General features: G+C 44.4%; 1 protein-coding gene and 1 pseudogene across 1 annotated transcript in view; one reads left to right on the top strand and one right to left on the bottom strand.

Annotated features, from left to right (window-relative positions):
• Tmem117 (transmembrane protein 117) overlaps window positions 1-26995 on the bottom strand; it is a 437088-nt gene that overhangs the window by 382405 nt on the left and 27688 nt on the right. The window lies entirely within an intron of this gene.
• Window positions 3651-3770, top strand: LOC115062443 (annotated as a pseudogene).

Raw genomic sequence — 26995 nt, 5'->3', positions numbered from 1 at the left:
CTCCCCTCACACTCCTCCCTGCCTTTCCTCTGCTCCTCCCCTCACACTCCTCCCACACCTTTCCTCTGCTCCTCCCACACCTTTCCTCTGCTCCTTCCCTCATGCTCCTCCCACGCCTTTCTTCTGCTCCTCCCCTCACGCTCCTCCCATGCCTTTCCTCTGCTCTTCCCCTCATGCTCCTCCCATGCCTTTCCTCTGCTCCTCCCCTCACGCTCCTCCCACGCCTTTCCTCTGCCCTGAGGTCTGATCTCAGCTCTAGGTGTAACTGGGTTAAGAGCATATGCTGCCTGGCACTGAATTTATCTGTCCTGCCTTTCTTACTAAACCTTTACTCTCTCCTTGACACTACTGACCACCACAGCCCAAATAATCCTTTTCTATTATCAGACAAAACCCTGTAGAAGCATCAGGGTTCAGGGTGCAGGAAGTAAGAGTCCTGATCAGCAACAGGAATGTGCTCACATCCTCTTATCATAAAGCTAAGGTAAGTTTCTCTTTCCCTGCCCCCCAGGGGATAGACAGACAGACAGACAGACAGACATCGCAGAGCTCTGTGAACATGAGTTTTTCTTCTTTGTTACACCACTGAGTATCACAGAGTCATTCATGATGAACAAAATCAAAGTAAAGTTTCAACCTTTTGAAGCTTCCAGCTTCCTCTCCCTTGGATCTCAATGTTTCAAAATAATCTGCATGGCTTTTGGACAGCTCCTCCATCCAAAATGAACCGATTCTGTGAATGAGAGCAAAGATGCCCACTGTCCCTGCCCGATGTCATCCGCTCAGGCATGCTCAGCGAGAAAAGTAACCCACAGTTCCCTCACTGTGACTCCTCCCAAGGCTCTCTCACATGCATCCAGCCAGAGGCTGCGAGCTCCCACCACTGGGCCATTCTCCTCTCTCTCCACTGACTGCCTAGCCACAGGCTTGGCACACAGAAGGAGCACTACAAGACGTTGTGCAATGAACAGTTATTTCAGTCAGTCACCAAATCGGATTCAGAGACAAGATGAGATGGGTAAACGTGATCCCAGCACAGCCAAAGGATATGGAGTGTGCTGACTGACCCAGAGGCTCAAATGGCTTGCTAGTCTGAGAGGAAGGAAGACAGGAAGAGGAGCGAGGGTCAGGGCGTGTTCTCTGGTGCAACGGTCTCTCTGCAGAGGACTGTTCCTATCCTCCCCTCCTCTCTGCCTACCCAAACCCACACTGGTATTTATTTGCAGGCTGTGGGCTCATAGCTTGCATTTGATCAAATAGAGGGACCAAGAACCTACTCTTCCGACACGCTCCATGCTCCCCAGAATGTACCAGAAACATGGAAAGGGTGAGGCAGATCTGCCTTCACATTGGGTATTTCCACCTCATATCCAAGCAGTGCACTAGAGAATTACTTGTACTGAAATGAATCAGAGAGCCCAGGGGACCTTTTGTTCACAGTGAAATCTAAAAATCGGTCCCTTGTAAGACTGCTGCTTTCGACTGCTTTTCTCTGTAAACATAAGTGAAAACCAATTATTTTCCTTTTTCCATGATGATAGTAAATAAAGGACATGAAAGACCTCACAATGTTTCTTTATGGCTGGGTTAAAGAGAATCGTATAGATCTAGGGATGGTTGATGAAAACATTGTGTCACCTGGTGGCCAAGGATATTAGTTCTACACAGACTGAGAGCCAGACACGGACCAGCTTACCTCTACCTGATGCTCCTTCCTAGTCCCCCACAGATCCCTTTACATTGATCCAGCCCTCTACCAGGAGAGGAACTGTCACCATGAGTCCATCAATGTAATTGAACCTGATCACAGTGCTGCAGGACGGATGACCGAACTCACATTTTACACTAGTTGAATATTTAGACACTAAGACATTTAACACATGAACATAAAGCAATATGTCACCTTGGCTACTATTGTGTCACTAAACATGTTTGTCTTATTTTGTTTGTGACCTGTCTGGAACTCACTCTGTAGAACAGGCTGACATTGAACTCACCAAGTTCTGCCTGCCTCTGCCTCTCAAGTTCTGGGATTAAAGGCATGCACCTCCATGTTAAGCTTTGACTCTTTTTTTTTTAATCTAAGACATTTTCTCATGGTGGAGGGTAAGTCTAATTGTGTTGAATTCATGAATTTAGCATTTGGTAAGAGCTCCTTGAAAGGTATATTTCCTTGAGTCTAAGAACCCACAGACCATGCATGGATGAACTTCCAGAGGTAGACAAGTCCCTTGTGAAAAATGGAGTGTGGTTATATGTTTATATGTGCACATAACCTGACAGGTGTCAACTCCTCAGAACGCTTGTTGACTTTAACAAATGTACAAGGCACTGCTTTATGGATTAGAAAATGTTTATTTGCCAAAATATTTCCAGTTACTCAAAATACTTTTTGAATCTTTTTCTTTGGAATGCTGTAATGAGTGAGCAATCTTGGTGATGATAAATCTTCCTCGGAGATGGTGTCTTAGTTAGGGTTTCACTGCTATGAACAGATACCATGACCAAGGCAACTCTTATAAGGACAACATTTAATTGGGGCTGGCTTACAGGTTCAGAGGTTTAGTCCGCTATCATCAAGGTGGGAGCATGGCAGCATCCAGGCAGGCATGGTGCAGGAGGGGCTGAGAAGTTTTACATCTTCATCTGAAGGCTGCTAGCAGAATATTGGCTTCCAGGCAGCTAGGATGAGGGTCTTAAAGCCCACACCCACAGCGATACACCTACTCCAACAGGGCCACACCTTCTAATAGTGCCACTCCCTGGGCAGAGCATGTACAAACCATCATAGATGGCTTTGACTTAAAGAGAGAAAAAAGCATGGCAAGAGAATATAGTAAGTAAATGGATGCATTATTTAGTCTGGTTTTGTTGTAACATAACTACAAAATACAGTGACCTTTTGTTAGGAGATTTAAGGTAAACTAAAGACTAAAAAATCATTGAAAGTCACATAGGAACGTACCAATAAAACATCAATACAATACTTTATCAGATGATACTAACCAAATGGGTGAAATCATATTTTAATGCTTATTTGTTGGCAAATATTTACTGTCTACACCTAGCAGACGCTCTTATAAGTCCTGGAGATCATAGTTAACAAAAGTTTCTACCCTCATATAGAACTATTCTGCTGCACAATCACTGTCCTCCTCCTACACACACACACACACACACACACACACACACACACACACACACACTGTCCTCTTACCACACACACCTAAAAATTATTTTTTCTTCGTTTCCATGTGTCTGGTGTTCAGTCTATGCACTATGTGTGTGCAGTACCTGCAGAAGCAAGAGACCAGTGGATCCCTGGAACCAGAGAAAATGGTGAGCTGCCACTTGGGTGAATGGGTCCAAAGCCCCCTCCTCTGGAAGATCAGCCCGTGCTCTTCTAAGCCATCTCTCGAGCCCCTCTGCCACCCATTTAACAGTTCAATTAATCTAACATGCATTGCTCGACAATTAAAATGTGTTAAGCAAAATAAAACGTAAGAGAAAGTATATTTCAGAAGAGCATCATGTCTTGGAAACAAACCACTCATGGCAAATGCCCTCCAGTATGTAGAGTGAGAGCTAAAACAACCGACGGGAATGGATAGGGTCGCAGGAACCAAGCACAGAAATTAAAAAGGAAACAATCTGCTTCTAGAGGCCTTGCAGGTGTGGTTGCTGTGTCACATGTGCGTCAGTAGGTGGCAGAGGAGAGAGAGGCTGTGTCCACGCTCTGTTCTGACCCATGAACTTCATAGACTGACCTTTCCTGAAAAGGTAAGCCTGAGACAACTGCCTACCAGTCTGGTACCTCGGATGCTGGGAGGGGTTCCAAGGTCAGTGAGCAAGCAGGAAACTGGAAGAGCCTTGCCTGGGGTGGGAATAAGCCCGAGACAGACAACCCTCACATGGAGATACAGCAGACCACCACACTGGCACCATGGGGTCCAGACAGGGCCTACCCTGAGATGACCATCAGCTCAGTGCTGCACAGGCCTGCAGACCATGCCCAAGATGACCCCTGCCCAGGGTCATAATGCATCAGCAGGGTACAGTACTCCTGCCACCACTCCTGAGATGACCCCAGACACTCACAGACCTAGTCACCACTCAGAGGAGCAAGTAAGTGGTAGAGAAAGGGAAGAGAAAGAGAGAAACAGAACATAGGCACAGTGAGGAGAGGCAGAACTGGAGACTTAGAGGTAGTGAGAAACAGCCTGATGTGAGTAATCAGTGACACCACCTGGGACCATGATAGGGTTCTGGCCCGTGCTGCCACCAGGCACCACGTCTAAGAACCTGGCCCTACAGCCACAGAGGTCTGTTACCATCAAAGGCCAAGTAGAAGTCCCTGGCCATGTTGATGTCTGAAGGCTATGCAGAATTGGCCCCACCCCTGACCTGGGCATTATGAGAGCGCTGGCCCTTGGTGGCATGACAGTAGGAGAGATGATCCCAACCCCTAGCCAGCCAGCTGAAGCACTCAGGAGAGCAGGCTCTGCACCTCCCCTGGGCAGCACAGTAGAGCTGACCCTGAGGGTAGGGTAGAGGGGCACAGGTGAGCCACCCCTGAGGGCATAAGTGTGGGAGAGCTGGCCCTGCCACACGAGTGCCTCATGGTGATATGGGGGAGGGAAAGATGCCCCCTGCCTCACCCCTCACTGCATATGACAGACAGGAGAGGTGGCCCAGAGGTCTTCAGAGAGGGAGACCTGACTCTGCCTCTCTACAGAACAGTAGAGCTGGCCCTGGGAATGGGGGTTGCTGGTGAGTCGGCCCGAGGGCATGAGAGTAGGAGAGACAGTGAGCTGACTTGCTCAGACACCTCTCAGGCCCAGATCCAGGGCTGCGAATTGGACCCCATCAGTGAACTGCTGGAGTGCATGAAGGGGTGGGTCCTACAGATCTAAAACTACAGGATCTCCATGACACAGCGCAACAACAGGGTATCCGAGAGAAACCACGGTGATGTTCCAGTGCTGAACAGGATTGAACAGGATTGAGTAGCAGAAGCCGGAGGCCTCGAACCTGACCAATGAATGATTCATTGCGATGAACATCTGCAAGCAAAGAAATGTGGACAAAAGGGTAGACCGTGGGACACATTGTGACACACGACAGCTTCCACAATGAGATTTTTTTTTTCTCTGCTGGAGGGGAGGTTGCAAAGATGGAAGACAGGTATGAGGGGAGGGGGAAGATGAGAGGGATTGGGGTACATGGTATGAAGTTCACAAAGAGCCAATAAAAAGTTTTTTTAAGTAAATAATAATGATACTTATTTGGTAATTGTGAAAGAAATGTGTGTATGTGTGTATGTTTATGTATGTATATGTGTGTATGTATGCATACATATTCTTTATATTTGGTCACCTGAATGAAGCAAAAGCTACAGTGAGAGCTGATTTTTTTTCTTAAGGATTTGAGACCCAGGGCTGTGACACTGGGGTATTGGAAAGCCAGACTGTGCACATCAGCCTGGGACATAAGTGTGCCTCCTCCCCTGCTAGACTATAAGGACCGGCCTCGTCCAGATAAAATAAACATCCATCTTCCTCTAATCTAGATGCTTCCAGTTGTTTCTTATACACACTCTCTGCACATCACCAGAGCCTAGAAAAGTAGTTCTCTCACATCTTTTAAATACTCACAATATATACACAAAAGGTTGACTCGGTTTAAATGACCCTAAAAGTAAGCACTTATAAATGAGAGAAATATAAGAGTAAAATGTCCTGATTTTCCCAGAGGAATAGATTCCGATCTGCCCACCACTCCTTCCATTCTGTGGTTAGAAAAATCCAAAGGGTGCCTAGTAGTATTAAGAGCATGCTAAGGATTCCTTACAGTTCCAAAGCTTGAGTGCCAAGAAAGGCAGCAACACTGGAACTCTGGCTGTCATGCCTACACTCCCTCTGTGTATGTATGTATTAATTAATTAATTAATTAATTAATTAATTAATTAATTAATTAATGATGGGGGACACTCAAGAGCAGACATCTCAATATGCAGATATTGAAGCAAATACTATTTGGAAATGAATAAACCAGTATAAGCAAGGACTAACTGGCTTGGTATAATGAGGGAGGAGATCTCTTGGGCATGGAATGCACCAGCTGGAAGATTGCTTTGTTCCCTTCTGATGAACATGAGATCAGGAGGCAGAAGACAAGGCACCGTGGCCTCTGAAAAAACATCAGCTGCTACAAAAGAGCCGGCTGAGACCCAGGAAGAATTCCACCTTGGGACAGGGCTTGGGATGGGGTCTAAGTCTGGGAAGAGTTGAGATCTGTACATCAGCACTTTGGTTATTAACCTCCTACTGTGCTCACATCCTCAGCAAACCTGAAGGTAAGGGTAGCTCAATGTGTGTAAACTGAGGGAGATGCACGCACTACGGGACATGGGACACAAAACGTGACATCTATGTCTACAGACTCCTATAGAGTGAGGGGCCTGCTCTGCCATTTGACCTAGAAACAGAATATTTTATCTGCCAGTCATAGATTTTCCTACTAGTTTCAATTATGTCTCCCAATGTTTTAACAATGGGATATCTGCATTGTGGGATATTGCATATAAGCTAGGAGACACTCGGGGATTCTCCCGCAAAAGGTTGAGACACAATGAATTCCCACATCATAAAGACCTACAGATAAAAAGGTCCAGAGAAAAGTCCCCTGTTACTGTGCTCTCTGGTGAATCTGTGTCATTGCATGATTGTACACACATGTCATACTGCACAAGAAAGGAAAGACATCTTTCCCCATTTGAGAGGATGCCAAGCTGCTCATGCAAACTGACCTTAGAAAAACCAAAAAGCTAGTTTTTAAGAAAATAATAGACAGGGCAGTGGTGGCACGAACTTTAATCCCAGCACTAGGGAGGCAGAGGCAGGTGGATCTCTGTGGGTTCAAGAGTTCTACAGAGGGAGTTCTAGGATAGTCAGAACTACAGAGTGAAACTCTGTCTTGAAAAACCAGAGAGAGAGAGAGAGAGAGAGAGAGAGAGAGAGAGAGAGAGAGAGAGAGAGAAAGGAGATAGATAGATAGATAGATAGATAGAATGAATGAATGAATGAATGAATGAATGAATGAATGAATAATAGTGTCTGGTGAAATGGCCACACATTACTTACAAGCCCAATATTCAGCAAACATGTCATGGTTAAATGTAATCATAATGAAGGTAGAGAACGGGGTTTTGTTTCATACTGTGGAGGGAAAGTGGAGCCATCAGAACGGTGGTATTTGAGCACATAAAGGACTCTCTGAGGCAGAGAGAGCCCTCGCTCACCACTCCTGGTGGGAGAAAGATGAGAAAGGACAGGATTCCTGTGCCAGGAGGTCAGATACCCAGAGCACCAAGGACAGGCACAGAAATGGTCCAGACTGGGCTGAGCTGCAATGTGAAGAACAGCCTCTGTGTTACACAATCCTGAAGAGAAACAGCCCCCTGGCAAGTTCTTTTTAAGACTAGATATATCAAACATTTTAACATCTTCTCTAATGTCAGCACTTCCCCGGAGCCCTCGTCTCAGACCACAGGTGTTCCTGTCATCTGCTGCTCTGTCTTGTGTTTAATCTAAAATGGGAGCAAGGTGGCTTCAGATATTATAACCAATTGTAAATGAAATTGAATGAATAGTATTAATGCTACAAATGAAAATCCATCTAACTAAATTTTCTACCATGCTGGCATTTTCAACTATGAAGAGAGAAATGGTTGGAATCTGGGTGCTTTACTCTGTGTTCATTAACTTCCTCTGGCACTCAATTGACCCCCTGTCCTCAGCACTCACTTCTGTAAGGAAGTTCCTAATAAAATGCCAGCAATAGGGAAATTACTCTCACCTCAGGACCTACAACAATAGGTAAATTTCTTTCACACAATCTCAAGGTACCCACATTACTTGGTTTTTAGTCAAATCGGTATGTGTGTCCATGTGCACATATGTGTGCATATATATATATACATATATACATATGTATATATACATATGTATACACATATATACATATGTATATATACATATGCATATATATATATACATATATACATATATGTGTGTATGTCTGTGTATGTGTAGTATGTGTGTATATATATATTATGTATGAGAATATATATGAGTATGCATGTGAATGCAGTATGTGTGTATCTGTCTATATGTATATGTATATGCATATGTGTGTATGCATGTATATCTATATATGTGTATGTGTGTAGTGTTTTATATATATATATGTATGTGTATATTTATGTGTACATGTATGCATGTATGTATATGTCTGTATATATGTATATGTCTATGTGTGTAGTATATAAATGTGGAGGCCAGAGTATGCTATACTATAAATACCTGCCATGTAGCACCAAGATAAGGCTGATAAATATTTTACTATTTTCCTAAATGTAACTGGACTCCATAAAATCTAGCAATTTCAGGAGACCTTCAAATTGGCAGCACTACAGTTATTAATGTCAGCATTTAGGAATTCAATCAATACCTCCTAAGTTTCCCAGAAAAGGTCAAAAACAAAGTCTCAAGGCCTCGGGTCTGTGCTTTGAGAGTGACGGACTGTGCGCTTTCCTTTTTCTATTTAAAGCTCTTCTGCGCTTTTGTCCCTGCTGAGCTACTCAGAGTTTTAATCATGTAGCCAGTATTTTTATTCAATGTGAAAATGTCATTTGAGTAATTAAAGATTTGTTCTCTAATCTATCAACTTAACGCAAGTGTTAAATAACACTGAGTCCAGAGCTGTCCCTTCTAGGTCACCATAGATCCCTCTTGCTTCTAAAACATTCATAGTCACCTTTGGATGACAGTGCCGTGCTCTGTCTTATCCCAATACCCCCACCCCATGCTACTGAATCCCTCTTGGGTGTTCATTCTTATCTTGGGCATGAGTTCTTTCATGAGGAGAGAACTTTAGCTCAGTATAGAACTAGATATCAGGTTAGCCCTGCTATTGGTCCAGCTCTGATAAGTGACTCTAGACCAGAGTTCTAATAACAGGCTCTGCCTTGTCTCTGAAACCAAGTGCCAATGGATCCCCTAGATATGTTTATTAGGCCCATACCTTATCTCCTTATGGTGTGAATACTCAGCCCTAATAAAACCATTGTCTTCCCTCTGAATATCAAAAGACCTTCCTAAACAAATGTCCACCTCCCAAGTCTAAATTTACGTCCTAGCCCCGTGGCCCTTCCCATCTCAAACATCCCTCATTCAAACGGCATGGCTTGCCTGAATTTCCGAATCTCCCAAACCTCCTCTGCGGCAGTGGACATTGGGTGAGACTGAGCTCTCTCAAGATATAAAACAGCTGGTTGGCACTCAGCAACAGAAGGCAAAAGCAGTCAAGAAGACTGTTAACAGACTTACCCATTTACACGGGTCGAGTAACCAAAATTCTTACCAAAAGCCATGGTCTTTCCCTCTATAAATGTTATCATTATCACCACGCAATACACCAAAACTAGTACAAATTGTATATGGTACAAAAGAAATGACCAGTATTTTATGACTAATTCCATCCCCTCCTAGGCTCTTGAAACAATGATAAAGCAAAGGTTCCTAATTCCTTAGAATAAGTACATTGTGGTAGTTTGAATAAGATTGCCCCCAAACACACACATACACACACACACACACACACACACACACACACACACACACACACACACACACACACACACACACACACACACACACACACACACACACACACACATACACCTCTGCCTTGCACCTCCTGGTCCCATGTAGGCTCATAGATTTGAATGCTTAGTCACGAGCATTCAAAATGGCTCTATTTAAAAGCATTAAGAGGTGTGGCCTTGTTGGAGAAAGTGTGGCACTAGGGGTGGCTTCAAGAGTCCTCCAAGTCAGGCCCAAGGGCTCTCTCTTCCTGCTGCCTAGGGATCTGGATGTAGAACTCTCAGCTTCTCCTCTAGCCCCATGTCTCCCTGTGTGGTGCCATGATCATGGACTAAACCCATGAAACTGTAAGCCAGCCCCAATTAAATGCTTCTTTTATAAGAGTTGCTGTGGTCATGGTGTCTCTTGACGGCAACAGAACACTGACTGAGACATATATACACGTCTCCTTTTCCAAACATGGATTTTAAAAGTGCCTTCCTTGCTTCACTTGCTTCTCATAGATCGAGAAGTCGCAGCTCCAGGACATCTCCTTCTGTCACTCTGTGAGTAGAAGTTTCATTTTAGCCCACAGTGTTCTTGCTAAAGCAAATGAGAAGCACACATTGGTTAAAGAGCGATCTGAGAGAGATATATTGCTAGAGCCCCTGTAGAAAAATGGCTCTCATGTACTGTCGTGGGAACATAACATATTCAGTTCCTTTGAAAATGCCACTGCACAGTGGCTTCTATGGCCGTTTAAAATGTCAGCTCATTTCCTAAAAATTCTTCTCTGGAACCTCTTCTTACATGAGATATTGAGAAAAAGATTTAAATGCAAAGACATTCCCATGATATTCATAGACAAGAAAAGAAAAAGGGAGAAAGAGCAGAAGGAATGGAATTTGACACAGCTTGTTACAATGTATCCTCTGATGAGAAACCTGGCAACCATTAATAATCTCGTTAGTTCATAAAACACAAAGAGCAGGGGATGATTTAGAAACAAAACCACATTCATGTTAGTCCAGAGTGGTGGAACCGGGTCTGACTTTTCTTTACTGGAGTCAGAACTAGGGTCTCATGCAGCCCAGGGAAACTTTAGAATTACTAGGTAGCCAAAGATGACCTAGACTTTGGATCTTCCTGCCTTCACCTTCCTAATGCTGGATCACTAGGGCTGATTTATGCAGTGCCGGGAACTGAACCTGTGGCTTTGAGCATGGGAGGAAAGCACAACACCCTCTTCTAGCTGAGCTATCCCTAGCCTTCCATTTCCTTCATTGCCTTCTTCCCTTTTTGTTTTCCCCTTCCCTTCCCTTCCCTTTCTTCCTTTCTTCCTTCCTTCCTTCCTTCCTTTCTTCCTTCCTTCCTTCCTTCCTTCCTTTCCCCCCTTCCAATTCCCCTCCTCATTTGTTCTTTGTCTTCTGCGATCTCTAAACGCTTCGTATAAAACATGTATCACTTTTTAAATAGCCTTTTTTTTTCCCTTAAGTTATGTGCATGCTGATGAAAGTGTGTGCTTGTGCGATGCCTGCAGAAGCCAGGAGAGGGTACTGGATCCCCAGAACTGGAGTTCCAGGATACAGTCACCCAATGTGGGTGCTGAGAACTGAACCCAGGTCCTCTGCAGGAGTAGTGCACATGCAGACTGCTGAACCTTCTCTCCAGCAACCTTCCCTCCCCCATATCCAGTGCTTTCAAAGTAAACTCTCAGCAAATAAGGAAATAAATAATAAATAACAGGGGGCATAAGCTTGACGGAGCGAAATTATCTTTAAGTACCATCAAGCAAGAGCCTAATGGGTTTCTCCATAGAGTTCCTTACTGCTTGCTTACTGCTTGCGTGTTAGTGTCCTCCCAGGAGACTGTGTTCTGCTCCAGCTTTCCAGTCTACCCATAGGGCAGCTGGTAGTGATGTCACAGAGAGCCGCAAACCAGACTGCTCCATGGTAGAAAGAAAGATTTATTGGGGTTTAAACTGCCAAGGCCATCTTGGGGTGTGGGGCTGGGGTGGGGTGGAGAAGAGCAGAAAGGCAGAAAAGATAGCAGATTCTTTTTTTTTTTTTTTAATGACACTCCGCAGAATTAAGATCTGAGCTGATAAGGGCTATCTGGATTGATCCAGAACTAGGTGCCCTTGGCAGAGGAAGTTGACCTTTGCAGGAAGGTTAAAGCAGGTTCCTGGTGAGCAGAACTGTCTTAGTAGATCTGCTTTTCCAGTGAAAAGAAACCTTTAGGTTTGTTTTCCTGGTAACTATCCTGCTGCTTATCTGGCCAGAGTCCTTCTAATTTAGGACAATGTCACCAGCACTGCCATTGGGAGTCAGGAGGGCTTTGGGTCTGGCAGTAGCCAACCCCATCCCCACGCCATTGCCCCAGCAGCTCAATGAGATGATCTTTAAAGAACATGCAAGCAGACCAGCCAACCAACCAGCCAACTAACCAACCAACCGACCGGCCGACCACTGAAGTGAATCTAAGCACCATTTCAAATGCCTATGTCAAAGCAAGCCCCTCACATGCACAAAGCCATAGTAGGTGTGCACTGCAGTTAAGAGACTCGGATGCTTACTGAGTGGACTCTAAATCTAAAAATATAATGTCATACTTCATTTAAAACCAACCAGATTAGCAGGAAGGGGCACAGGTGGGAGAGACACTGCTGTCCACTTTTGGCCAGCTTTATAGCCTTATGTAGTCAGGATGAAATGGACATATACGTGTGTATCCTCATTATAAGCGTGTTCAGGTCTCAGGAAGCCATTGGTGCAAGTTCACACACAAAGCATCGGCAGACCCAGCTCTCCTGCCTGCAGACCCATTTCCTCTGCTGCACCCTTGAGCCTGGGCACAGAATGGGCACTGAGCAGGCACTGGGCACTGGGCACTGGGCTCAGAACAGCAGTCACTCTGATTACTGCTTCCTAAAGAATCCAAATGAGAGGAAAACGTTTTGAATGTTACAATGAATTCCAGAGGGTCTTTTTTTCTAACAAAATTGGCCTATTAAGAAAACACAACACAATTTCCTCTGTGAGTCCAATGAGCAGAATTCAAAATACACTAAGTTCCTGTTGTGAATAAATATGACGGGAATGTGGCATTTGCCATTATTGCTACTCTGAAACTCATGTGGTCCACTGGTGTTTCACACTCCATATAAAAATCCCCTTGCACATACCGAAAATGAGTTTATCTCTTTGATGACACAGAAGATAGTTCAGAATCTTTTACGGTTATGAAGATAAATTACCAAGGCAGCTTAGAGAAGGTCTCATCAACACATTCAGACAACTGAGTTTAGAAAGCCTGACTTTCATTGCGTTACAAACTCATTACTAAGAGGATGCCTTCTGCTAGAGCTAAAGGAAAGCATGTGGGGTTTCCTAATTGAACATTCTCAGGACCGGACTTGAAGCAATGGGGTTACATAAAGCAGCATGGCTGTGAGCCACTTTCCTGGGCCAGGCCTAGGATATGTACAGAATTCGCAGCAACATTAAAAATTTCTTTGTGAGGCCAGGGGCCACATGCTGATGATCCTTTTAATCTTGGCAAAACGCCTGGTTATCTACGTATCACGTACTCTTAAGTATTCACTGACTGACACTGCTGCATCCAAGCTGAAATAATGGTGGTCTCTATCTTCATGAGGTGAAGTGTAATCTGAAAGTTGTTGACTCAGTCAAATAGGCCACTTTTCCTGCTACTGGAATTCCACTATCATCTTAGAGCCAACCCTACTTTCTGTAGATCTTCTTAGAGTCCTCTGGCCTACTGTGAGTGCTAACGAATCAGTTCAAGAGTTGAATTTCAATGTAAGAGAAGCAGCTTGCTAGAATACAAACAGGCTCTGTGTGGGACATTGTGAGGTAAGTTATTTAACACCAACATCACATGGTGCCCTCACCCATGGAAACCTGTCTGGAAGATGCTATAGTTAGGTCAACGAGATCAGCTCACTCCTAGGACTCTGGCACACACGTTTTTCTTGTATCCTAAATATCTCAAATGGATCACAGAAGAAGAAAATGGACTCCATCTTCTACCCAAATCTACATCCATTTGATCTTAACGTGTAGGATTTAAGGTGGGTCTATGATTCCCATTACTCTCATAGTCTTAATGATCATTGTTAGTCATAAAATGTCCTCAAACTCCAGCCTGACACTGAGAGTACCAGGCAATGTTATAAAACTCATAACCAGATCACTAAAGGAAAAATTATACCATTTTCAGAAAATAAAAAAGTCACAAGGACTCAGACTCATTGAGAGGAAATTCCTTAAAATGCATACAAGATCTATGCATAGCCTCTTAGAGGGGAATATTAGGAATCTTTCTTGATCTATTAAGTCTCAGATGACAATAAGTAAAACCATAGATGGCAGAAATCAGGGACCTGAGGAGCATGAGGGAGGATAGAGAAGGAGGAACAGGAAGCGGGGGATCAAGGAAGGATGTATGAAGTATGTGTTCTGTTAAACGTCACCTGCATAGAGATGGCAGTCGATGCCAGAGAGATTGACTGGAACAATGATGGATCAAGGAAGTATGTGTGAAGTATGTATGTTCTGTTAAACGTCACCTGCATAGAGATGGCAGTCGATGCCAGAGAGATTGATTGGAACAACGGGAGTGTGAAGAGGGACAAAATCCAGAACAAAACCTGTGTTCAGTGGAATAGAGAAGGAGCTTCAACTGGCAAGTGGGCCATCAGGTGACAGAGCCACAGGGTAATTCAGTACCACACATGCAAAGGGAAACAACAATTCCAAGAAGGTGGCTCCAAGCAGGAGCTTAACACTACAGCTCAAGACAGGCGTGTGCGTTCTGAGAAGACGGGGCCCAGCGCTGTGCTGGTGACCACAATGTAGGTTGAAAGAGAGGGCTCCATAGAGCCATAGTGAAGGATTTACTTAATATCCTGAGACTCTCACTGGGACAGAAGCTAAAGATGAGGCTCACAGGGACCTGAAGCAATTAGGTTCAGTTCACCCAGAGCCTTCACAGTCTGTCTCACCTGTATCTGCTTCTCTTGGGGCAGCTTCCTGTCCTCGAGCACAGGCCAGTGTGATCAAAATGGTCACTAAACTCAATCACACATTAAATAACAGGGCCAAAGCATCCACGCAACTGGAAACCTCCCTGTCTTAATACAAATGTGTGTAAGAGGATGCGCTGACACACTGCGGGCCAGCCAGTGAGTCCATCAGCCCTGGGTGATGTGAACACTCCCATCCAGTCAGCTGTGGGGAGTGAAGAGGAAGTCATGTGGTATAACTATGTCCACCCAGGCCTTCTGTAAGGGTATGGGCTGAGGCAGAACTGGAAGGTGAGGTCAAGGTGGATCGTGAAAATTATGTTCAGCCAACTTTGAAGTGACTGTCAGAATTAACTCAGTGTTCAAATCACCTGAATGTCATCGTAGCAGGGGACTCAAAGGAGCTGAAAATGATCATGAAATTACAAACTATAAGCAATATATAACTACCACATCAAAAAGCTAAGACAACCAGAGTAAGTAGACATGACTTTGTAGAGGTGACATTTTTGCTAAGAAAGGAACAGAATTTTGATGAGATGAGAGAGGGAAGGGGAGGAGATCAAGCCTGAGAACTATCGTCTCCACTGTTCGGCTGGGCGCCCCTTGAAGGTAGGAAATGTCTTCCACATTCCTTTGTATCTTGTGCTGCTGGCAAAGCAATTAGCATTTCACTATGAGATACCAGTAAGCATTAAACGAATCAGAGAAATGTAAATGGAAGCATCAATAAAATTATTAGGAAGTTTTGGCCCCACCAAACATGGGGTTACATACCTGTAATCCTAGCAATTGGGAAACAGGGTCCAGAAGATGGCAAGTTCAAGACTAGTGTGAACTCCACCCCAACCTGGGCTGTATGAGACCCTATCTCAATAGATAGATAGATAGATAGATAGATAGATAGATAGATAGATAGATAGATAGAGATATTAATTTGATCCCCTTCAAAGACAGGAAGAAGATTCACTCAAGTGAAGGCTAATGAGAGACAAACGGAAGGAAGACATTAAGGCCAGATTAGAGAGTGCCTTGAATGTAAAGTAAGCATTATACCTTTACTAGGTACCTGGGTACCAGAAGTGTGGCTGCCTTAGAGAGAGAGGCACCGACTCTCTCGCAAGCCCCTTGAGCATTTCTTATCAGGGCAATGTAAGACCAGTAAACGTCTACCACTTCAGACAGGGGTTATGAGATTCAACTTCAATAATATAGTGGAAGATATTTCACTCATCTTCATATCTCCTCCAGAACCCGCCACAGAAATCTGCCCAGTGAATGTTGAATGACTTTTATCTGCAAACTGTACATCTCGTCAACCGTAAAAGGTTTACAACCCTTAGAATTTACCTTCTGTTTGGACCGATAGATACTCGAAAGTTATTGTGTAGCTATGCTACATTGACTGTCAATGTGTTTTTAAAAATAGCCATACAAATTCTATTGAAAAAAATAACATTTAAAAAAATATGTGACATGAGGTGGGTGGGTGGCACTGGAGGAATGGCAGGTAAGGTTGTCCTCTGGCCTCTGCACCTGTGGACACACAGAGACATCTCTGCAGTTTGTGCTCCCTGGATGTCGCTTTGAGTCTTTGACAAAAATCATGTTTCTTCAGATGGGCCTGGTGATCTCAATAGTGCCATCCCCAGTACAGTCTTACTATCTCAGTCTTGACTAGCACATGATGTTTGTTGTATCTCTGTTCATTTCCTCATCTTCTGTCCTCTCCTATAGATGAGAGAGAGGGAGAGAGAGGGAGAGAGGGAGAGAGAGAAGAGAGAGAATCCTCCTTGCATATCACCATATACCTAAGTTATAAAGCTGTACCTGAACACTATGGGTGTTAAATCAGTATGGGGTAAATAGAAGAATATCAGAGCTGAGTTTTACAAGGAGCATGGAGATAAGAGTTGATGTGACAGGAATCCCTACCTCAGAAAGGCCTATTTGCAAAACTAGCCTCTGGCTGGCAATCAAGAATTGGGATTTAAGAAGAACCCCCCACTACTTCATAACCAAGAGATAAATAGGGCTCACTGTTCATGTAAACACAATGCCAACGATTCTGGCTAATAGAGATGTCCACAAAGAACCACGATGACTTAGTCTGGACCTTGGTTTCCTTCCGGAACCTGGAATTGTGTCGAATAGGACGACCTGCCTAAGCAGTCCCAGAAGATCCTCTGGATCTACGAATGACATGAGCTTCCCCGACTGGCTGCAGCACGCATGTGCCGTCCTGGCTCCGATTACGCGCGACCTGTGTGCCTTTGCTACAGAGCAAATCTGGAGATTTCTGCCTGACGGCCTCATGCAGCTCTGCTGTCTGCTGTTTGCTGACTTAGTTTCGATCTGCTTACCACCATAAATCACAGCCTTGAGTCCTAACATACGCGGCGGGCTGGGAACCTTCCTCATGAATCATCAAAACTGGGGATGGTCTTAATCTCCTGACACGGGGCATATTTCGCCGGCAGCCGAGAATGTAGATCCGGAGACTAAAATAATTACTGTCGGGTGGGCAGGTGAGGAAAAGGCTATTGCTGAATTCTGATAAAGAAAAACCCAAGGTTTGGAGTAGCTGGAAGATACTGTCACGGGGTCCACGTCTCTGGTGGAAAACGCTTGGTTATGTGAGCAGTTAATGAGTAGAAAAAGCTAAGGAAACTGAATCAGTGAGCCCAGAGTTATCAAACAACAAAGACAGGTCATGGCGTGCGGGGATGTTGAGCTAGCCTGGTTATGGGAATCAGAGTGAGTGGCTTTAACTAGATTTGAAACAGCACTAGAAAAGCTTGAGGAATGAGAGGCACTTCCCAAATGAAGCGCTAGGACAGAGGTTCTCAACCTGTGGGTCACGACCCGTTGGGGATTGAATGACCCTTTCCTAGGGCTTGCCTAAGACTGTTGGAAACTATAGATATTTACATTATGATTCACTACAGCAGCAAAATTACAGTTATAGAGTGCAATAAAAATGATTTTATGGGGGTGGGGGAGGTCACTCAGCATGAGGAACTGTGTGAAAGGGTCACAGCGTCAGGGAGGTTGAGGAGCAGCAGTGCACTAGACAGAAGGCGGGTTGTAGCACAGAAAGCCCGATGGGGGAGGGGACTTGTGTGTGCTTGGCTTGCTGGTATATTCCAAGCACATATAGGTGTGTCTAGCATGCACTATTCACTCAACAAAGGCTTTTCAATTCGTAAGCAATAATAAGAGTATCATGTAAATAAAGCAATCTTTAAGTGTAGAGGGTGAGAATAGAGACACTCCAAGCCTGAATATCTTCTAATTGTCAAGCACAGAGCAGCAGGTAGAGGGGCCGGTGGTCCTTAAAGGGAATAGACAGGGTCTGCAACCTCCTCACTGAGGTATCAACAGGAAATAATAGTGATAAAGCCACATCTTTTTGTCCAGAGCCCAGATTTCTTACAAAATCAGATTAACATTTTGAATGCCTTTAGAACCTACCTAAAAAGTTAGCCAAGAGAAGGTAGCTGAAACAATGTTTCCAATAATGGCACCTGTAAGAAAATTACTGGTGGGTGGATGCTTAGCCTCTAAGTCTACAACCCAGTGAATGGAAAAGCCAAAGCTTTCTCTTGAACCCAGGTAGAGTGACAGCGTGTACAGATGACTCCCTGGAACGGGGAGAGACAGCCAGCTCGGCCTCGGCATGAAGGTTGCAGTGGAAATGGATAGCATTGGAGTTTCATCAGCTCTTCTTCCCGTCAGGCTGACTCTCCTCTGTTTTGTGAAATCACACTCAATAGCCCAGCTTGTGAATGCTGAGCTGCACTTCTCGGGGAACCCCTCAGAGCCATGGTTGCAGGGAAGGCAACCAACTGCCTGTCTCACCTCTCTGTCCTAAGTCTCCCCAGGAAGAGACCTAGCATCTGAAGAGACCAGCTGCCAGAGGCCATGACCCTTCCTCTCACACCACCCTTGTACCCACCCATGGCTGATGCTCTGCGGGTGGTTAAGAGCTCAGACCGCACTCAAAGTCTCTGGTTCTATGAAGAACAAATCCAGTCCCAGAGTCCCAGGGTAGGATGGAACTGTCCTGCAAGCTGGCCTCTCCCCCATTTTCAACCTGCTTCTCCTTTTTCCTTTTCCAAGACCACTTTCCCAAACTTCTTGTTTTTCTCAGGTTGAGAAATAATTCTCTTTAGACCAGTGGTTCTCAACCCCTGGGGAGGGGGTGTCAAAAGACGCTTTCACAGGGATCTCCTGAGGTCATCCCAATACCAGATATTTACATTTTAATATAACAGTAGCAAAATTACAGATATGAAGTAGAAACAAAAGTAATTTTATGGCTGTGGGTCACCACAGCATGAGGGACTGTGTGCAATGGTCTCAGCATTCATAAGGCTGAGGACGACTGAGCTGGACTCGTGTATTTGACTACTTGGTCTTCGGCTTATGGCGCTGCCCCGGGAGGCCTTGGAGCTTCACTGGACAGAGAGTCTCCATCACTAGGAGTAAGTCTTCAAGTACTACAGAGTAGCCCCACTTCCTCCTCTCTGCTTCCTGACTGCACGCAAAGTATGGCCAGCTACCTCACACTCCGATGGCCTGCCGCATCTTCCCATCATGATGGACTGTGTCCGTTCTAAAACTGTGAGACAGCCTTTCCTTCTATCAGGTGCTTTGTCACAGCAAGGAGAAAATGAACTGGGACACCAGCAAACCCAACCTACAAGAAAGGCGAAAGAACCACACGGAGTTCTAAGAAGACGCAAGTAGACTCGTGGACCCAGTGTGTTTTAAATTGACAATTACAGTCTTCGCTCATCACCTCTCTCCTTGAGGGCTGGAGGATCGTTCAGTAGGTAAAGGACTTGCTGTGCAAGCATGAGGCTGCAAATTTGTATCCTCAAGCTCCACATAAAAGCAAATATAGCAAGTGCCCTTCATCCCCACCTGCCTCCAGGAAGGTGGGGGGTGGGGTGGGGGGAATCACATGAATCCCCGGAGCAAGCTGGGTAACTGAACTAGCCATGAGCAAACTCTGGGTCCAATCGAGACACCATCCACTCACTTGAGAGATCGAGCCTCAGTTGACTTAAATAAAGAGCAATGGCTGAAGACCCTCCCCCACAGTGTCAATCTCCAACCTACACATGTATGAGAACACAAACAGAAACTACAAGCACATGACACACACATACACATGCAAAAATAAATCTCTCTTTAAAAAAAAAAAAAAAAACATACACACTGGGACTGGTAAGATGGCTCAACAGTTAAGAGCACCGGCTGCTCTTCCAGAGGTCCTGAGTTCAATTCCCAGCAACCACATGGTGGCTCATAACCATATATAGGGAAATTTGATGCCCTCTTCAGGCAGGTGGACTTATATGCAGCAGAACACTCATACATTAAATAAATAAAATTAAAAAAAACAAAAACCAAAAAACTGTGAAAGTGGAAAAATATAAACTGATTTCAAACAAATCTATTTCATTCTCTCCTTAGTCCAGAACTTAGATGGCCGTGAGCTACCTCATCTCTTTGACCCTCTCTCTTCACTATTAAACAGTACACATTCCATTATAGTTCTGTAATGATTTACTAAGGTAGTGTGCACACCGTCAGGGCTTCAGTGGTATCAATGGGGTTTTTGTCACTGGGCCATAAGTTTAATGCTGTCTTCTTTTATCACAGTCCTGCATCTGTTCTCATGGGCAGAGCCCTGATAATGAATCTTGGGCAGTTACACACCAGAGGGTGTGGCTCAGTGATAAGGCTCAACATATACGAGGCACTGGTTTTGAACCTCAGCCCCATAAAAATCAGTAAAATATACTCTGGAGATGTAGCTCAGTTGGGAAGAATGCTCTCCTAAAACAGACAAAGTCCCGAGTTCAGTCCCCCACACTGCATGAGCCAGGTAAGGTGGTACACATCTGAATCCCAGCACTTAGAGATGGAGACAAGAGAATCCAAAGGCAGAAGTCACCTCAGGTACACAGCCAGTTCCGGCCTGGACCACATGGGACCATGTCTCAGAACACATTAGCAAACAATTATACGGTATAAGAAGGTACTAATCCTTGTATGGCATCAAATACCAAATAGGAGGACAGATGGGTCCCTACTCTCAAAGGACTGTGCTTGCTGCCAATCCACAGGGGGGGTTTCCAGCTCCCTGCTTTGTTCCTCAAATGGGAAAAACAAAACAAGTAGGAATGAGATCTGGCGCAGACAGTTGTCTGGAAGATTCCCCTGAGCTCCCTACACAAGTCGAAGGCAGCTGTCACCTTTGGCCACAAAATTGGATCGAGACCCTCTCCACAAAAGTCCTTACAGGACTGAACGCTACAGAAGGCAGACTCCTGCAGATGCTCACAAGAACTGAACAACCATGAACGAAAACAAACACTGTAGATCTAAAAGATGAATTAGAGAAAGAATGAAGAGGTTTTTTTTTTCCACCTCATCAAGGAATTTATTTAATCAACGAGAGCAGTAAATGCAATATTAAACACAGTGCTCTAACAGTTTGTCACCATAGAGAAGCTTATGAATATACTTTAATTATTAAGCAGCTGGCGATGTTTTCATGAGAATGAAACTGTTATTTCAGTCCTTTCCTGCTTGGGGAAGAAAGGGCTCCTTTTGCTGTGGCCTGACTGGGACACTGCTCCCTCCCTGAGGGCGGGGCTGGCTGTCCAGTGCCTTTGTTTTTCTAGTCTTTCATTAAACACTGATATTTGTGTTGTATTTTCCGTCAGAATGCTCTCTTGAATTTTAGGGAAGATTCAAAAAAGGTCGCACGCACAAGTCAGGTACAATTTTAGAAGTGGGAGGCCAGGTCGGACACCCCGAAAGAGATGCTGCTGATTCATCCCTTACAGGCACTCACAAACGCTCTGACCTCCTCTTGGGAAGGTGGTAAAGGCTTTGGGGAACTGTTAGTGAGCCGCTTCGATATCTCAACTTCATAGTTTTACTGATCTGGGCTGAAGTAATCCAAATCGTGAAAGACCTATTTGTTGTCAACTTTAAGACCTCAGTAGTCCAGTAGTTATTTTGACAGGCTTTGAATATGAAATGGGGTGTTGAAGAGGTAGGAATTGAGTAACTAATCTTTGTGTGTCCATATAACGTAACTGTACAAGGACAATGAACAAGAGACCCACAATCAGGAACCTTCCAGCCATGTCTCCTTTCAAAAACCATGTCTCCAAAATGACACTGTTCCTTTCGATTTGTGTTGTTTTACACTGAAACAGGGTCCCACTAAGCAATGCAGGCTGAACCTGGACTTGCAGAAATCCTCCTGTCGCAGCATCTCCAGTGCTGGAATTACATACATTTAAGATATAACCAGCTCTAAAATCAGTCCTTAGGAAAAAAAATAGAAAAGAAACATGACTTTTTTTTTATACAGTACCTGTTCTCAGTTATCTAAGGAAAATTACTTGTATGAATTAATAATATTTAAACCCCTGAGTTTCTCGTAGGAAAATTGCAGAAATGTAGAACTCTCATTTTTATAATGTATTTTTTAAAACCTTAATTTTGAAAGGAAAACAAAAATTCAAATGAAAACCTGGCATTTTAACGTCTCTACAAGAGGAGATTCATCTGAAAACTGGGATGAGGCAGCTCCAAGAGACGACATGGCAGAGAGGAGACCGTCTGTCCCAAAGAAAACGGGATTTTCTTTTCTTTCTTTTTTTTTTTTTTTTCTCCACCCGACCCCCAAATGTCTACTATGCAGTCTTACCCTCAGAAAAAACAGAATAAACTGCTATAGTTGGCATCTTCCACAAGATGGCGCTCACCCTCAGGAAGGATGCCCCCTTCACAAACTGAACAGTAAAACCAACTTTTTATAATGAAGCCTCTTCGAGATGAACAAACCTTTGAAGTAGTTCTAAAGGAAGTTTTAATGTCAGACATTAACAATTAATGTTTTCAGAAAGCGCAAGTCTCCTTAAGAGGAAAACCAGGCATACAATTAGGTAATTTGATAAATAAGGTCGAAGGGCTAAACCCCTGAGTGTAAAAACACCATAGTGTTTAAAGCTATTTATAGCTATGCCATGCAAACGAGACGCAATGCAAACATGTAATTAAAATTTTGTAATAATCATACATTATGTTCTTAACAGCAACTGATATTGTATTTAGCCCAACGTGTCCAAGATATTAACATTTCTACATGCAAGCAATGTAACAGCAAAGGTTCTCTGGTTCTCTGTGTGGTTTCGCATCACAGTTCACACCTGCAGCACTGTGTGGCAGCCACTTCATCCAACAGTGCACACCTGGAGAGTCTAGCCCGTGTCGGCCAACACCAAACCCAACATCTGACTGCTACAGCAAACCTTCAGCCTGTACTCTTAGATCCCATAAAACCTCTCTGCAAAAACTGACTTTCCCTGCTTGCAAAGCGGGCAAGCGTACGAATGCTTTCTGTGTGCAGAGCATATGAAAATAACCACCCTTCACCTCTCTAATCTTTTAGTTAAATAACAGCCTATAAGATAAATCCTGGCCTTGTTTAATTGCAGCTCTCTTATTGACACTGTCAAGCACAAAATACATAATAGTAAAGTATAACAGAACAAAACCTACAAGCTGGCTGTCCTATGAGAAGTGGGCAGTATGTGTCATGTACATAATACAGTAAACAAGCAGTAGAGAGTCGGTTTAACCAACATTGCGGATTCTACACTTCTCCACTGAACCAGCTCACATAGATTTTCCTGACAAACAGACACAAGAGGTGATCTCAATTCTCATTTTATAACATAGTAAGCTCATACATTAAATAATGAGTCGCTTGTTGATACAACAGAATTATTAAAACTCAAAGGGATAGCTCTTTTTCATATATAACGCCCTGAAAGTAGATGGGGCTTTTTTGTTTTGGTTTGGGAGTTTGTTTGTTTGTTTGTTTGTGTTTGTTTTGGAGCAAAAGCACAAGTTTAAAAGAAAGATGTGTTTCTTTTGCAAGATGTGTTTGTGGAGAAGCAAAATGCGATCAATGAGAAAGCACACACCAACACCCAGCCCTCCCTCACCCAGCCAGCCCTCCCTCACCCAGCCAGCCCTCCCTCTGGAAGACAGACAGATGGCTGGGGGTGGGGAGGGAGGGCTGTCTCTGAGTTTATGGGCAAATCTCCAGGGATCCTGCTCCTGGGCTCAGGGCACCTTACTAACTGACTCTGAGCAAAGTCTTTGTGTGTGTGTGTGTTTGGGGGGGTTGGGGGTGGAAGGGTGCAGACTGCGCTCCCAGAAGGACCAGCACACATTCGAAATACCTTACAACCCCGGAACAGCTGCAAAACCCACAACCCCACTAAACAGCTTTGAAGTTGGGTTCCCGAGCTAAGGCAAGCTGAGACATTTTGCACACAAAACAAAACATTAAAAAAAATCAAGCTAGTTATAGAATGCCATTCAGGAAGGTATGAAAATTAATTTTTAAAAAGACATGCTGATTGGGACCAACAAGGATGGATCAATAGAAAAAGATGCTTGCTGCCAAACTAGACAACTCAAGTTCAAATCCTAGGATGCACACCGTAGGAGAGAACTAATTCACACAAAATACCTCTGACCTCTACATACATGCTACATGCTATGGTGCACACGCACACATACACACACACAAGTAATTTTTTAAAACAAGATGAAGTTTGCAAATTTATAATTTATGGCAGCATTTAATCATGCCTAACTGTTTGATCTTCAGTTTGGAAACGTAAGGAAAGGTATTGGGACTTCACTGTATAAATGAGAAGACAGTTTTCTGGAAGAAATGCTACATACTCCAGTGTGTTTGAAGAAAGCTTTGATTTACTCTGACACAGGGGCACATCTGTGCGTCCTGATGCAAACAGGTTTCTTTCCTAATGCCCATGTACTAAGCTTCATGTGACACTGGGCTCGCCAGATGGCACTCTGTCATTCTGGCTGCCATGAAGCAAGCCTCCTGGGGGTTCGGCAGTGGCTTCTATAGCAGGGTGGCTCTGTGAGCCAGCAGCTCTCAATTATTCATGACAACACTGAGAGGCTAGGAGCAGGCTACCTCAAATGCAGAAAAACTAATTAGCACTTATCTGGGTTGGATAAATCTGGGTTAGATTAAACTGAGCCCCTGTATAAATCATGCCAGAATCAGACAGAATCTACAGGAAGGAGTCGGGCTTCTTAAAATGCAATACAGAATGGTCCAGAATCCAAACCCTTGACATGGCAGCCAAAGCAAGGAAGGGGCCTGAGGGGCACCTCTCTCCAGTTAAGCCGCACACACTGGTAACTTCTCTCACAGGAGGACCTCTTGTGTTTGCTCCTTTAGAATGGGGCCTGCTGTGGAGTAACATAGACAGTGACTTCCCTCTGGCCCAGCAAGCACGGGGCCTGATACCACAGTAGGCTGCAGCAAAGGCCATGATGGAAAACATGGTGCTGACCAAACGTGTTTGGGTTCTATGGAGTCTTGGAACTTTTAGCAAGCAGATCAGGCCAACAAACGTTACAGTCGAGGCAGAAAATAAGAAAGGGGTTGAAGGACGTGTTTGGGGAAGAAATCCTACTGCAAATGGTCCTGAGTAACTAATGGAAAGAACAAATGTCCAGGCCAAAGAGATCCACGTGAGCTAAGCAAAGGGGCTGACTTCCAGCATCTTAAAAGGAATAAGGTCTTGTGGTCAGGATTTTAAGCAGCCAGGACTGGGTCAGGCAAGCATGGGGATCTATGTAAAATCCAGCTTGCCTCTAACTCCATTACACACAAACACACACACACACACACACACACACACACACACACACATATATATACACACATACACACACACACACATATACACACATACACACACAAACATACACATACATACACACACACACACACACACACACCCCTCTTGAGCTCCTGTCCTAAGTTTAAGCAAATCTCAAGGCTACAAGCTATCATATGTATTTCATTTCTTAAAAGCAGATTACTTATTAAAAATAACCTGGGACAGCTTGTGTTTATTATGTGCTGCTCAAAATGATTGACGCTGCCTTGTTCCTTTACAAAGAAAATTCAGGATGGTTTGCAGTAACCAGGTAGTCCCTTGGGCCTCTCCTATTGCTTCAGCAACTGCATAGCAAATACCAAAGGCTCTTTTATTACTGGTAAAGTGCAATTCCTACCTGCATCCCTAGAGGGGCTTTGGTCACCTGGCCTCACTCAGTCCCACTGGGTCCAATTTGATAGCAGCATTAGACTCCCAGAAGTGAGAGACTTCAGTGCGGCTTTAGCTGGCGAAGGAGCCAGCACATTGGAGAGTGGTTTTAGTTAACACAGCGCATGTGAGCTACCGGTCCTGCCTGAACTCCCAAGGGACTTAAGCTGAAGAACCAAGTCACATAAAAAGAAAACCAAAAGCACACCAGCAGTTACGCAAGCATCTGTGTGCACTACACAGGAAGACGAGCAAGCAAGCAGACGATGCTGCCCCGCTCACCAGGATTCAACGCGGATTTTTAAGACTCCCTGACATCCTACCCCGGGATGGGGGAAAGGGGAAATGGATTCTCTCTTCCTATTTAATGCTAACAGGAAAGCAGAGTGTTCCCTTTGCTTTCATCCCTTCTGCAATGTTATTGAAGTAGAGAAGTTCACCATCAGGACCAGAAGGATGACTCGGTGGGTACTTACTGCCAAGCCGGGTGACTGGGGTTCAAGCCCAGAATCCTTATGTTGAAAGGCAGACTAGAGCCTGCAAGTTGTCCTCTGAGCTCCACCCTGGTGCTTGACATGTGTACAAGGGTGCATGTACACACATGTGCACGCGTGCGCACACCCACCCACCCACCATAAAGAATATATATGAGAGATAAGATTGCATGTAGCCCAAGCTGGCCTACAGAGACAAGGATGGCCCTGAACTTCTGATTCTCTTGCCTTCTCCCCAGGGCTGGATTAGACCTGTGTGTGCCACTACCTGGTGTTATGCAGTGGTGGGTATCAAACCCAGGGCCTCCTGCATCCTAGGCAAGCACTTTACCAACTGAGCTACAGCATGCTTTCTTCTTTAAGACTTCATTTTATTTATGTGTATATGTGTACCTGTGTCTGTTTGTACTAAAGCTACTTGTAAGCTAATGCCACCTGTGCACAGGTACCAACCAAGGTCAGGAGAGGGTATCAGATCCTCTGGAATTGGGGTTCCAGACGACTGTGAGCCACCTGGCACAAGTGTCAGGACCTGAACCCAGGTCCTCTGGAAGAGCAACAAGTGCTTAACCACTGAGCCATAGCTCCAGCTGCTACACAAGTTTTCTT

This window comes from Mus pahari, chromosome 17 (assembly GCF_900095145.1).
Source record: "Mus pahari chromosome 17, PAHARI_EIJ_v1.1, whole genome shotgun sequence".
In the NCBI taxonomy this organism is placed as follows: domain Eukaryota; kingdom Metazoa; phylum Chordata; class Mammalia; order Rodentia; family Muridae; genus Mus; species Mus pahari.
Note: the sequence above shows the minus strand (reverse complement) of the source record. Positions and strands in the feature narration are given on the sequence as shown.